The 14,275-nt window shown below is 36.9% G+C and overlaps 1 long non-coding RNA gene across 2 annotated transcripts in view; it reads right to left on the bottom strand.

Moving 5' to 3' along the window:
• LOC147916205 (uncharacterized) overlaps window positions 1-13,959 on the bottom strand; it is a 33,420-nt gene extending 19,461 nt beyond the window's left edge. The window contains exons 1-2 of one of the 2 annotated variants that reach the window (XR_015553132.1): window positions 13,819-13,959; window positions 2,319-2,779 (exon numbers count right to left, since the gene is read on the bottom strand). This is a non-coding gene — a long non-coding RNA (uncharacterized LOC147916205). The remainder of the gene's footprint in view (window positions 1-2,318; window positions 2,780-13,818) is intronic. The other variant, XR_015553131.1, reaches the window with a different exon arrangement.
• Window positions 13,960-14,275: the final 316 nt, after the last annotated feature.

The raw sequence follows: 14,275 nt of genomic DNA, 5'->3' as shown, positions 1-14,275 counted from the left end.
TGCACAAACTCAATGCTTTCCAGAAGATGTTCTGTAGAACACAAGATGCAAGGGATATTAATAAATGGGACTTGATAAATAGGTCCCAGGGTCAAATTTGTTCAGAAAATGCAAATGTCCATTGTGAATCTTAAGCGGGGGAAAAGTTCACAGTTTTCCAGGTTTGGGCAGCTTTCCACTGAAGCATCTTAAGAAATTGGTACTCGGAGTGCAGGTTGCAAAATGCGGTGTTAGCACTCATGTTGCACGGATGCATACCTGACTGGTCTCCTAGGTCCAATTCTCCACAAAGACACGCTGCTCTTCTGAGAGATCAACCAAGTTAGAGCAGGCTGGAGGGACGTGGCTGCAGACGCATTGATGATGGGAAGACCCAAAAAAGGAGCGTGAAAGCAGTTGTCCAGTTGACTGACTTGCAACTTAACCCACTGCTCCTCTGTGCTGGGTACTCTAAGTCCTTCAGCTCTACAAAGTGCCGGCTTCCTGCTATAGCTGAAAAGCATTTGCTCCTTTTTCCTCTTACTTTTTTGCATTTTCTAACCTCTTAAGGAAGTACAGTGGCTTGCGTGGATGTTAACGTCAACAGCTATTTTTACAGCTGGAATATTGGTTGACAGAAAGCAGGAATTCTTGATAGGGATATGAAAGACTGACTGGGGAATAATTTGACCAATAATTTTGGTCCCTTGACATTTGAGAAAACTGTGCTAGGAATTCTGTTTTTCAGAGTCAAAGATAGATAGCTAAATTTTTAAAAAGAAAGCATATAAGAGTTCTCTCATCTACATTGGAAATACCAGGGTTATTTGTGAGGGCTGATCATTCAGAGAGGACTGACGTACTCCTGGACATTAAAGGAAAAGAAAGTAATAGATTTCTCCTGATTCCATAGGGCGTATGCTCTTGGTCACCTGTACAAAGTGATCACTGCCCCAGTTACTCTCCTGATGTCAGCATGCATCTCACAAGTGACAAACAAATTTCAATAAGCTTTGTATTTTTCATGATGCTCAGAGGCTGTTAAAATCCTACAGAGAAAAAGGTCATGTAAGGTAGTGCATTGGGCTTGATGTGCTCTTCACTTGTTTGTGGACGTAGCCTTAATAAGGTGCGTCTAGAGGATGGGGAGAACTTGGACATGAGAAGAGGGGAGGGCACAGTGAGAGCAGAGATGGAGATGGGAACGTGGGACGTGCTGAGGGGCAGAGTACTTGTGTTTGTTTATCTTTCCCTCTTATCATAATTGATTGTGGCCTCTGTTCCTTGAAGGAGCCAAGGTTAGGACAGCGCAGGGTGGTGGGTGAGAGAGTTCTGACAGGGAAACGCACAGAAAGCAAAATTTTGTACTAAGCTTGGTTGTATGTACTTGTATCTGTTGTACTGGGCCAGGTGTCTTCTATGTTTAGCTTATAGTCTAGAAAGAATTTTTCATCCATATAGACATCATATAAATTGCTCATTTTTTAATTGTATTAAAATACACATAACATAAAATTTACCATCAGCCATTTTAAAGTGTACTGTTCAGTGGTATTAAATACATTCACTCTGCTGTGCAGCCATCACCACCATACACCCCCATAACTTTTCATCTTGTAAAACAAACTCTATACCTATTAAACAATACCTTCCCATTATCCCCTCCCTCCAGCCCCTGGCAACCATCATTATACTTTCTGTCTTGATGATTTTGACTATTCTAAATAACTCATTTAAGTGGAATCATAGAGTATTTGTCCTTTTGTGACTGGTTTATTCAAATTGCTTAATTTTTGAAAGGTTATGCTGTCTCTAGAATCTGGTCAAATGTTGGAGCCTCCGGTTACCACCCTCACCTCCCTCACATAATGTATCATATACATTGACTAACCTTAGGAAGTGAAGTAGCCTTATCCTGGATTTATTAGTAAAGATTAACTAGATACTTGCTCAGCTGCTTAAACATGTGTGTTATGACACACAAAAAATAGGGCTACTCAAAATTCATGGTGTGCAGGAAAGCGTCTTACACTATTTTCAGCTAACTTGATGTTGAAGCATTGTGGTTTTTGAGTCTTCTATGTGTGAGGCAAAATATTTGAGAAACTCATGAGTTTCATGTCATTTAAAGAGGAAGAAAATAGACACCTCTGTTCACTTTAGTGAGTGATAACTCACACCTGTGTTTCTCGCTTGCAATTTGAAGGTGTGGCGGTGGAAGAATGATGTTTTTATTCTAGGCAAGTATTTCTGAGAATAAGTACAATATGTTAACAAGGCAAGAAAGTCTCAGAATACTACTTTCTACTCCCTTTATCCAAAATGGACTAATGACTTACCAATACCATTTCTCCTTTGCATTTTTCCCTCTTTTTGCAGATGATGTCACAAAGTTCTGCTAACAGCCTCTTTGATAACCAGAGCTGTTTGGAACTCACTTTAGTGCACCCACTCCTGAGCTGCTGGGTCGCGTCTCCTTGCCCAGGGATCGGGTGCCATGGAAAGAAGATCCCCTGAGCTGCAGTTTGCTCTGGGCTTCTGTCCTCTCAGGCCATCCCCAGGCATAGGGGACAGAGATCTCATTTAGGGTGGGACTCTTGAGCTTTATTCTCAGAGTCAGAATGCTTGGTGAGGTCATTGAAGAGTTCTGGAAGGGTCCTTGATTGAAAATTTCATGGCAGCCTTTTTGGCGTATTCTCTAGGCTGAGCTTCAACCTTTTTGGCACAGGACTTCTTGAATGTATCTAGCACAGTGCCTGGCACATAATAGTGCTCGATAAATAGCATTCACTTCTTTTCCCTGCAAGAGAATTACAAAAAATGAATTATAGAGAAGTTTTAGAAGAGAAAGAGACAACTACGTACAGAGTACAGGTGAAGTGAGGATCAGGGATGCTTTGTGGATAACGCTGATTTGAGCCAAGAATCAAAAGATAAGTTCATTCATTCCACAGATGCCATAGAATACCTACTAAGTTTCAGGTACTTCTATGGAATAAGAATATCTTGGTGACCAAAAACAAACTCAAGGATTTACAATCTGGTGAGGGAGACTAATATTCATTAAATAACAACATAAATATGCATTTACATGGGAAGCAACCTAAATGACAACAGGAAAATGGTGAAATAAATTATATGTTCTTTTAATGTTATGTAGCCATTACAATTGTTTTAAATAATTGTAAAATTATTATAACAACTCTGGATATTTTAAAAGTGGGATATAAAAGTGTATAGTATAATCTCTATTTATAAAAACAAATGCATGTTTGCCTGTGTATAGGAATATTGATTATATACCACACTGAGCACTGGCTATCCCTAGTGATGAGATTAGAAAGCACAGAGCATGTTCTCATTAAAGGGTAATGTTTCTGCCAGGAGGAAAGTAGATTTGTTTTTCCATTGTTTGAATTTGTAACTTGAAAAAATACATGCTTTGCCTGCTTTAAATGAGGAACTCAAGCCTTAACATGGATTCTTGCTCTCTCTTTGGGTTGTTTCATTTTGGTTTTGATGGGGTAGGGAGTAAGGTGAAGGCCCCTCAGGACTCTCCTTGCTGAGCGGAAAAGTGTGGTCCTGGGGAAAGCCCTCACACAGTGGGGCTCCTGGAGATGTGGCGTACGGGCACTAATTCTCTTTTGGTGCGTGCCTAAGCAGGATTCATCCTCCTTTGGCTGCTGTTTCTTTTTTTTCTGTTATGTTTGAAGACAAAAACGTGTGTACAAAGGGAAAGTTCCAAAAATGCTTCCAGGGATGATGATGAGAGTTTGATTTTCAAGTGAGTCTTCCTAGGCATCTGATTAAACTCCTCTGTCATTAATTAAAATCCGGATTATTCTGGATTAGTACCATCATTTCACAGTGATAGCTCCCATCTTCTATAACTAAATGTATACCTTTCATTTTTGTTGCTGTTAAATTAGACATCCATTTATACTAAATTCTAGTACAGACCCACATTAAATGCAAGCACCCCACCTCGAATTGTGGGATAATAATTGGGAATAGTCTTCTGATTAGCTTTGTTTTAAGGATGTAGGAAAATATTCTAATTTAACAGGAGACTGCCCAATCCCCCTCACTCATACTCCCTCTCCCCTGAATCCACTATGGGCATAGTTATTTGAGAATGACAGTCTAAAGAATAATGATGTACTCTCACAGAGCAGACCTGCTGCCCCATGAGTTTTGAGCATGAATAATATAAAGGAAGGAGGCCCTTTTTTTCTCTTGTTTTATTTTTTTCAAACACTAGGGGCCTTGAATCAGCCTCTTTATTGGCAATGTCATGTCATGAAAGATTAACAGCTTGAGATTCAGGAGACCCAGGTTCTGGTGAAGCTCTGTTCCCAGGAGTTCTCATATGACAAAGGGCAATCTCTGCCTCAATTTCTTAAGCTGATCTTTCTGGTCCATCACACCTCTGAAATATACTAAATCTACATCTTTTCACCAGTGTTACTTTGTAGTTTTAAATCATAGATGATGGTGGCATATTTATGGTATCCTGGTGCCTCCTATTTTATCCTTCTCGGCTTTCAAGATATTATGGCATATGTTGAGTTAGAAATCCTACTGTAGTAAGAATGACTTGGAGAGGTTTACTTCCAGTAGATGAGCTCAGTTTTGCGCTAACATGCCCTTCTTTCTCCACCTGTGCCCCTGGACATGACCATGTAAACCTTCACCAGCCAACTTCTGTTGTGGAGGGCAGCCATGAAGAAATTCACTACTCTTGGCCTTGAACAGAGGCAGTGCTCTGGCTGAGAAGTTACAGGGAGATGAAGTCACTAGTGCTACTATCAGGGATGCAATGTCAAAACTTACCTGTCTGAAATGGTCCTGTTCTTTGTGGTGGGTAGGTTCTGTAGCAACATAGTGTTTCAGTTACACTATGGCCTGATTGATTTCCATACACTCTGCTGAACACTGTTTCTATAAAAATTGTGTGATTGCCAACCAATTCATAAACAAGTTGATAGAAGGTAATTCTTTTATAATTTGGGATAGACCACCCGGTATAATAGTTTCAAGTTCCTGTAGTATACCGATTTTTAAAATAAGTCATGTGCTTTACCTTAGATCAATTTCTCTCGACATCAGAGTGATGGTTGAAAATTATGAATGTGAGTGAAACCAAGAATGAATTCACCAGTGTCTCTGAATTGACTTTGCTCATTGCGCTGCCACAGTTGAGGTACACTGAGTCCTGTACTTGACTGATTCTTATCCATCCATTAAGGTCTCACTTTCCTGCTTCTGTGATTTCCCTTTCTTTGAATGTCTCTGGGACCTACTTCATTAGGCACTGTCACGCTCATTGATTTCTTTTTCTGTTTAATATTCTGAAATAGGTTTTAAACCCCATGAGGGTAGGAAATGTAGCTTATACTACTTCTGCATGAGCAGCACCACATGGCTCAGTGTTATATGTCCAAATAAGAAGCTATGTTTCTCAAGCTGGGTCACAGGCAATATCACAGTAATAAAGGGATCAATTCTCTACGAAGACATAACAATTCTTAATGTATATGCACCTAACAACAAAGCATCAAAATATGTGAGGCAAGAAATGATAGAACTGCAAAGAGAAATAGATGAATCCACTATTATAGTTGGAGACTTCAACAACATTCTATCAATAATGGACAAATCCAGCAGGCAGAGTATCATTAAGGATACACCTGAAAGGAACAGCATCATCAATCAACTAGATCTAACTGACATTATATAGAATACTTCATCCAATGACAACAGAGTACACATTCTTCTCAAACTCACATGGAACATTCAACAAGATAAATCATATTCTGGCCCAATACAACACACCTTAACAACTTGAAAAGAATAGAAATCATATGAAGAATGTTCTCAGAGTACAACTGAATTAAAGTAGAAATAAACAAGAGAAAGACAGCTGGAAAATCTTCACATACTTGGAGATTAAAAAACACACTACTAAATAAAACACAGGTCAAAGAAGAAGTTTCAAGAGAAATTTAAAAATTTTTTGAACTAAATGAAAATAAAAATGCAACACATCAAAATTTGTGAGGTGCAGTGAAAGCAGTGCTTAAAGGGAAATTATAACATTGCATGCATATATTAGAAAAGAAGAAAGATATAATATCAATAATCTAAGCTTGTACCTTAGGAAACTAGAAAAAGAGAAGCAAATTAAATCCAAAATAAGCAGAAAAAAATTAGAGCAGAAATTAACGGAATTGAAAACAGGAAATCAATAGAGAAAACCAGTGAAACCAAAAGCTGATTCCTTGAAAAGATCAATAAAATTGATAAAACTATAGTCAGGCCAAAAACAAAAAACAAAACAAAACAAAAACAAAAAAGGAGAGAGACAGAGAGGAGACAATACTCATATTAGAAATGAAAGAGGAGCCATCATTACTTATTCCATAGAAATGAAAAGGATAATAAAGGAATATTATAAACAACTCTATGCCCACAAATTTGAGAAACTAAACGAAATGGACCAATTCCTTAAAAGACACAACCTACCAAAACTCACACTAGAAGAAATAGATAATTTGAATAGTCCTATATCTATTAAAGAAATGGAATCAATAATCAATGACCTTCCCAAACAGAAAGTGCCAGGCCCAGATGGGTTCACTGGTAAATCCCACTAAACATTTAAGGAAGAAATTCTACCAGTTCTCTACAATCTCTTCCAGAAAATGGAAGCAGAGCAAATACTTCCTAACTCATTCTATGAGGCCAGCATTACCAGAATACCCAAATCAGACAAAGACATTACAGGAAAAGAAAACTATAGACCAATATCACACATGAACATCAAGTCCTCAATAAAATTTTAGTAAATTGACTCCAAAAATGTATAAATAGAACTATATTCCACAACCTAGTGAGATCTATTCCAGGTATGCGAGGCTAGTTCAACATCTGAAAATCAATTAATGTAATTCATCACATCATCAGGCTACAGAAAAATCATATAATCATATAAATAGCTGTGAAAAAGCACAAAACCAATTCATGATAAAAACTCTCCACAAACTGGCAATAGAGAGCAACTTTCTCAATTTTATAAAGAACATGTACAAAGAAACCTAATACTTACATTGAGAAAATAGATGCTTTCCTGATAAGATCAGGAGAAAGGAAAAAATGTCCCTTATTACCATTCCTATGCAACACTGTACTAACAGTCCTAGGAAACGCAAGAAGACAAGAAAAGGAAATAAAAGGTACATAGATTGGGAAGGAAGAAATACAATTATATTTTTTCACAGATGACATGATTATCTATGTAGAAATCCCAAAGGATCAATAAAAAAAACTCCTGGAATAACCAATTATAATAAGAAGTTACAGCAAGTTTGCAGGATACAAGATCAATATATAAAATTCAATTGCTTTTCTACATTCCATTAATAGAATTTGAAATTAAAAACGTGTCATTTACATTAGGACTAAAAAATGAAATACTTAGGTACATATCTAACAAAATAAGTACAAGATCTATATAAAGAAAACAACAAAACTGATGAAATAAATCAAAGAAGATCTAAATAAATGGATAATCCACATTCATGAATAGGACTCAACATTGTCAAGATGGCAGTACTTCCTGACTTGATCTACAGATTCATTCCAATCCAAATCAAAATCCCAATTAGTTATTTTGTAGATATTGACAAATTGATTTTAAAGTTTATATGAAGGCAAAAGATCCAGAATAGCCAAGAAAATACTGAAGAACAAAGTCAGAGGAATAACACTACTCAAGTTCAAGAATTACTATAAAGCTATAGTAACCAAGACATGGGGTATTGATGACAGAAAGAAAAAGAGATAAATGGAATAGAATAGAGAGCCCAGAAATGCACTCTTACAAATACAGTAAACTACTCTTTGACAAAGGAGCAAAGGATTCAGTTTTCAACAATGGTGAAAAGGTAATTTTCAACAAATGGTGCTGGAACAATTGAACATCCACATTCGAAAAAAAAAAGAAAAAGAGAAAAGAAAAAAGAATCTAGACACAGACCTTACATCTTTCAACGAAATTAACTCAAAATAGATCATAGTGCTAAATGTAAAATGTAAAACTATAAAACTCCTAGGAGATAATATAGGAAAGAATCTAGATGACCTTGGGTTTGGCAATGACTTCTTAGATAAACACCAAAAGCACAATCCATGAAAGAAAAAATTGATAAGTTGGGGTGCATTAAAATTAAAACTTCTGCTCTATAAAAAACAGTTAAGAGAATGAAAAGACAAGCCACAGAGTGGGAGAAAATATTCGCAAAACACAAATTTGAAAAAGGACTGGTATCCAAAATAGACAAAAACTATTAAAACTCAACAATAAGAAAAAAACCCTGGTAACAAAATAGGTAAAAGATCTGAACAGATACCTTACCAAAGAAGATATGTGGATGGCAAATAAGTATATGAAAAGATGGTCAACATCCCATGTCATTAGGGAATTGCAAATTAAAACAATGAGATACCACTACACACCTATTAGAAAGGCTGAAATTCAAAACACTGATAACACCAAATGCTGGTGAGGATGTGGAAGAGGAAGAACTCTCATTCATTGCTGGTGGAAATGCAAAATGGTATAGCCACTTTGGAAGACAGTTTTCCAGTTTTTCACAAAGCTAAATATACATTTGTCTTACAATCCAGCAATCACATCCTTGGTATTCACCCAAAGGAGTCAAAAACTTACATCCACATAAAAACCTGCACACAAACGTTTACAGTAGCTTAATTAATAACTGTGAAAACTTCGAAGCAACCAAGATGCCCTTAAATAGGTGATGGATAAACTGTAGTATACCCATACAATGGAATATTATTCACTGATAAGAAGAAATGAGCTATCAAACCATGAAAAGACATGGAGGAACCTTAAATGTATATTGCTAAGTAAAAGGAGTCAGTCTGAAAAGGCTACATACTATATGATTCCAACTATACGACATTCTGTAAAAGGTCAATATTTTTACTATGGAGACAGTAAAAAGATCAGTGGTTGCCAGGGGTTGGAGGGTGGTGAGGAATACATGGGAGAGAACAGGAAATATTTTAAAACAGTGGAACTATTCTGCATGATACTGTAATAATGAATACATGTCATTTCATTATGGATTTGTCAAAACCCACAGAATATACAACACACAGTGAACCCTAATGTAAATTATGGACTTTAGTTAATAATAATGTTTCTATATTGGCTAATCAACTATAATAACACATATACCACACTAATGCAAGATGTTAATAATAGGGAAGCTGGAGAGGGGAAGGAGATATAGGGGAACTCTCTGTACTTTCCATTCAATTTTTATGTAAACCTAAAACTACTCTAAAAAATAAAGACTATTAATTAAAAAAACATCCAAACGATGACCACCAAGAGTAGAATAGATAAGAATAGAATAGATAGAATATATATAGATAAATAATTTACAGTACATTTATATAACAGAATACTACACAGCAGTTAAAATGAATAAATTGACATTAAATGTAATCCCCATGGTGGTTAACCACACAAAAAAACAGCTATGGAATATACAGAAGAGGAAACGAGAAGGGAATTAATTAAGATGTTTCACTAAAAGTCAGCTAAACACAAAAGAAGACAGTAATGCAAGAAATGAGGGACAAAAAACGTATAAGGCATACAGAAAATAACAAAACAATAGAAGTCAGTCCTTCTTTATCAGCAATTACTCTAAATGTAAATGAATTAAACTCTCCAATCAAAAGACAGAGATTATCAGAATAGACTTAAAAACATGATTCAACTATATGCTGTCTACAAGAAACTAACTTGAGCTTGAATAAAATAAATAAGTTGAAAGTGAAAGAATGGAAAAAGATATTCCATGTAATTAATAAGCAAAAGAGAGCAGAGATGGCTCTACTAATATCATACAAAAAAAGACTTTAAATCAAGAAAGGTGGGCCAGCCTGGTGGCTTAGTGGTTAAGCGCGCACGCTCCGCTACTGGCGGCCCGGGTTCGGATCCCGGGCGTGCACCAACACACTGCTTCTCTGGCCATGTTGAGGCCGTGTCCCACATACAGCAACTAGAAGGATGTGCAACTATGACATACAACTATCTACTGGGATTTTGGGGGGGGGGAAAAAAAGGAGGAGGATTGGCAATAGATGTTAGCTCAGAGCCGGTCTTCCTCAGCAAAAAGAGGAGGATTAGCATGGATGTTAGCTCAGGTCTGATCTTCCTCACAAAAAAATAAATAAATAAATAAACAAATAAATCAAGAAAGGTTATAAATAAAAAAGGACATTATATATTAATAAAAGGTTTATGTAGCAAGAAGATATAACAATCATAAACATTTATGTACCTAATAATAGACTATCAACATAAATGAAGGAAAAATGGACAGAATTAAAGACAGAAATTGATGGTTCTACAATAATAGTTGGAGACTTCAATACTTTACTCTTAATAATGGATAGAACAAGAAAGAAGTAAGGAAACAGACAACTTAACACAATAAACAAACTAGATCTAACAGACACATACAGAATACTCTACTCAACAACAGAATGCACATTCTTCTCCAGTGCACTTGGGACATTCTCTAGGGTAGACCATATGTTAGGCCACAAATTTAAGTCTCAATACATTTTTACAGATGGCTACCATACAAAGTATGTTCTCTTATCACAATGCGATAAAGTTAGAAATCAATAACAGAAGGGAAACTGGAAAATTCAAAAATTTGTGCAAATTAAACAATACACTCTTAAGCAACCACTAATTCAAAGAAGAAATCACAAGAGAAAAGAAAAAATACTTAGACACTAAAGAAAATAAAAATGCAACATATCAAAACTTAAGAGACACAGTGAAAGCAGTGTTAAGGGGAAATTTATAGCTATAAATATTTACATTGAAAAAGGAGAAAGATCTTAAATCAACAACAGTTGATTTAAGTTCAACAGTTCTAAGTTTACAACTTAAGAAACTAGATAAAGAAGGATATGGTGGTTACCAGGGACTAACCCCCAGGTGGAGGAATAGAAGAGATGTCGTTTAAAGGTACACTTGCAACTAGTAAATAAATAAGTCCTGGAGATCTAATGCACAATATAGTGATTATAAACAACAATATTTTCTTATAAACATCTAATATGCAAGAGACTAGATCTTAATTATTCCCACCACAAAAAAGAAATGATAATTATGTGACACAATAGAGGTGTTAGCTTAGGCTACAATCATATTGTAATATATAAATGTGTCAGATCAACATGGTGTTAAACTTCCACAATGTTATATGTCAACTATATTTCAGTTAAGAAAAATCAACAGCCTAACTTTACAATTTAAGGAACTTTAAAGAAGAACAAACTAAATGCAAAGCTAGTAGAAGAAAAGAAATAATAAAAATTAGAGTAGAGATAAATAAAATAGAGAATGAAAAAACAGAAAATCAACACAACCAAAAGTTTGTTCTTCAAAATCATTAACAAAATTATCAAACCTTTAGCTAGATTGACTAACGAAAAAAGAAGACTCAAAGTGCTAAAATCAGAAATAAAAGTGTAGGCACTACTGACTCTATAGAAATAAAAAGGATCATAAGAGCATACTACGAACAATTGTATGCCAACAAATTGGACAACCTAGATAAAATGAACAAATTCCTAGATACATTCCTAGAAACCTCCCAAGACTGGATCACTAAGAAATGGAAAATCTGAATAGACCCATAACTAGTAAGGAGATCAAATCAGTAATCAAAAACCTCCTAACAAAAAAAAACTCTTGACCCGATGGCTTCACTGGTGAATTCTACTAAACATTTAAAGAAGAATAAACAATCCTTTCCAAACTCTTTCAAAAAATGGAAAAGGAGAGAACACCTCCAAACTCATTCTATAAGATTAATATCCCTTAAGAATATTGACGCAAAAATCTTCAACAAAATACTAGCAAACCAAATTCATCAGCATGTTAAAAGGAATTATACACCACGACTAAGAGGGATTTATTCCTGGAACGCAAGGATATTTCAACATGCAAAAACTGATCAATGCAAAACACCACATCAGAAGCAAGAAAAAAAAACATGATGATCTCAATGGAAGCAGAAAAAGCATTTGACAAAATTCAATACCCTTTCATGATAAAAACATTCAAGAAACTAGGAACAGAAGAAAACTACTTCAACATAACAAAATTCATATATGAGAAACCCACAATGGAACATCAGACTGAAATCTTTTCCTCTAAGATCAGGAACAAGGCAAGGATGCCCACTTTCACCACTTTTATTCAACACAGTATTGGAAATTCTTGCCAGAGCTCTTAGGCAAGAAAAAGAAATAAACAGGATCCACCCTGAAAGAGAAGAAGTAAAATTATCTCTGTTGACAGATATGATTTTATATGTAGAAAATCCTAAGATTCCACAAAAGACTGTTACAATAAATAAATTCAGCAGAGTAGTAGAATACAAAATCAACACACAAAAACAGTTGTGTTTCTATATACTAATAAGGAATATCCTGAAAAGGAAAGTAATAAAACAATCCCATTTACAATAGCATCAAAAATAATAAAATACTTAGGAATTAACTTAACCAAGGAGGTAAAAACCCCTATAACGATTTTTGCAGAAATAGAAAAGTCCATCCTAAAATTCATATGGAATCTCAAGGGACAATGAATAGCCAAAACAATAGAAGAACAAAGTTGGAGGACTCACACTTCCTGATTTCAAATGTACTACAACGCTATAGTAATCAAAACAGTGTGGTACTGGCATAAAGACACACTATATAGACTAATGGAATAATATAAAGATCCAAGAAATAAACCATTGCATATGTGGTCAAATGATTTTCAACAAGGGTGCAAAGACCATTCAATGGGAAAAGGAGAGTCTTTTCAACAAATGGTGCTGGGAAAACTGGATATCTACACGTAAAAGAATGAAGTTGGAACCTTACCTTACACCATATACAAAACTTAACTCAAAGTGGATCAAAGATCTAAATGTAAGAGCTAAAAATATAAAACTCTTAGAAGAAAACATAGCAGAAAAGCTTCATGACATTGGATTTGGCAATGATTTCTGGATATGACAAAAAAATCAGTTGTGATTCTATACACTAATAATGAACTATCAGAAAGAGAAAATAAGAAAACCATTCCATTTACAACTGCATCAAAAAGAATAAAATATCTAGGAATAAACTTAACAAGGTGAAAGACCTGTACACTGAAAACTGTAAGACACTGAAGAAAGACACTGAAGAAGACTCAAATAAATGAAAAGATAGAAAAATAGAAGATGGCGGCGTAGGCAGACTCTGAACTCACCTCCTCCCGTGGACAAAGCCAATTTACAACTACTCGTGGAAAAATTACCTCTGAGACAGAACTGAAAACTGGATAAGAGGAACTCCTGCAACAACGGACAATCCTAACTGGGGTAGAAGAGGCAGAGACTCCCTTCTGGAGAGGAAAAACGCCGCCTTCACAAGCCGCCAGCTTCACGGCCGCCGGGAGCAGCGCACAGGTACGCAGCCTCCCTGGAGGCGCGGGGCCCTGAGCCGGGGAGCGCCCCCGCTGTGGGCATTTTGTGGACCCAGCACAATTGAGACCAGCAGCATAATATCTGACTTTGCCTGCTACTAAAGCATTGGGGAGCACCCCCAGTTAACCCGGTTCACAAAGAAACTAAAACTGGCTCTTAAAGGGCCCGCGCACAAACTCACCCGTTCCAGAAAGCATCCTAAAATCACCAGAAAGAAAGGTGCACAGTGCTTCGGTGACAAGAGACTCACCTAATAGGCCCTGAGTGCATCTCGGTGAGGGGTGAGACCTCTCCAGGGACTGGGACATTGGCGGCGGCCATTGTTGTGGCCTGGTGTGAGCGTGCTGACACAGACGCCATTGGAGTTCTCCCTGAGACCTGCTAGCCCAGGGTCTGCTCCACCCGCTAGAGCACCGATTTAATCCAGCTCAGCCAGGGCAGGCAGCCCACCCTAGAGACTAGCCCCACCCAACAACAAGCCCTCAGGCAACATGTGGGCCTGCATAGATTGGTGACTGGATTCTCTGCAGCCTGGCAACTGAGCTGACTTGAGCGGGGCAGGGTGTGCACAAGGAGCGGGTGGAGAGTGTGGGGCGGTGGCAGAGTGTGTGGGGCTCCCGCCGTGGAGAGACTGGGTCCACTTGGGAGGTCGGGCGCTCACACGGGCAGGACTGTGTTGACTGTGTGTGTGGACCTGTGGGCGGCAG

The sequence above is a fragment of the Ceratotherium simum genome, chromosome 9, assembly GCF_057802395.1.
Source record: "Ceratotherium simum simum isolate JZ-2026a chromosome 9, ASM5780239v1, whole genome shotgun sequence".
Lineage (NCBI taxonomy): Eukaryota > Metazoa > Chordata > Mammalia > Perissodactyla > Rhinocerotidae > Ceratotherium > Ceratotherium simum.
Note: the sequence above shows the minus strand (reverse complement) of the source record. Positions and strands in the feature narration are given on the sequence as shown.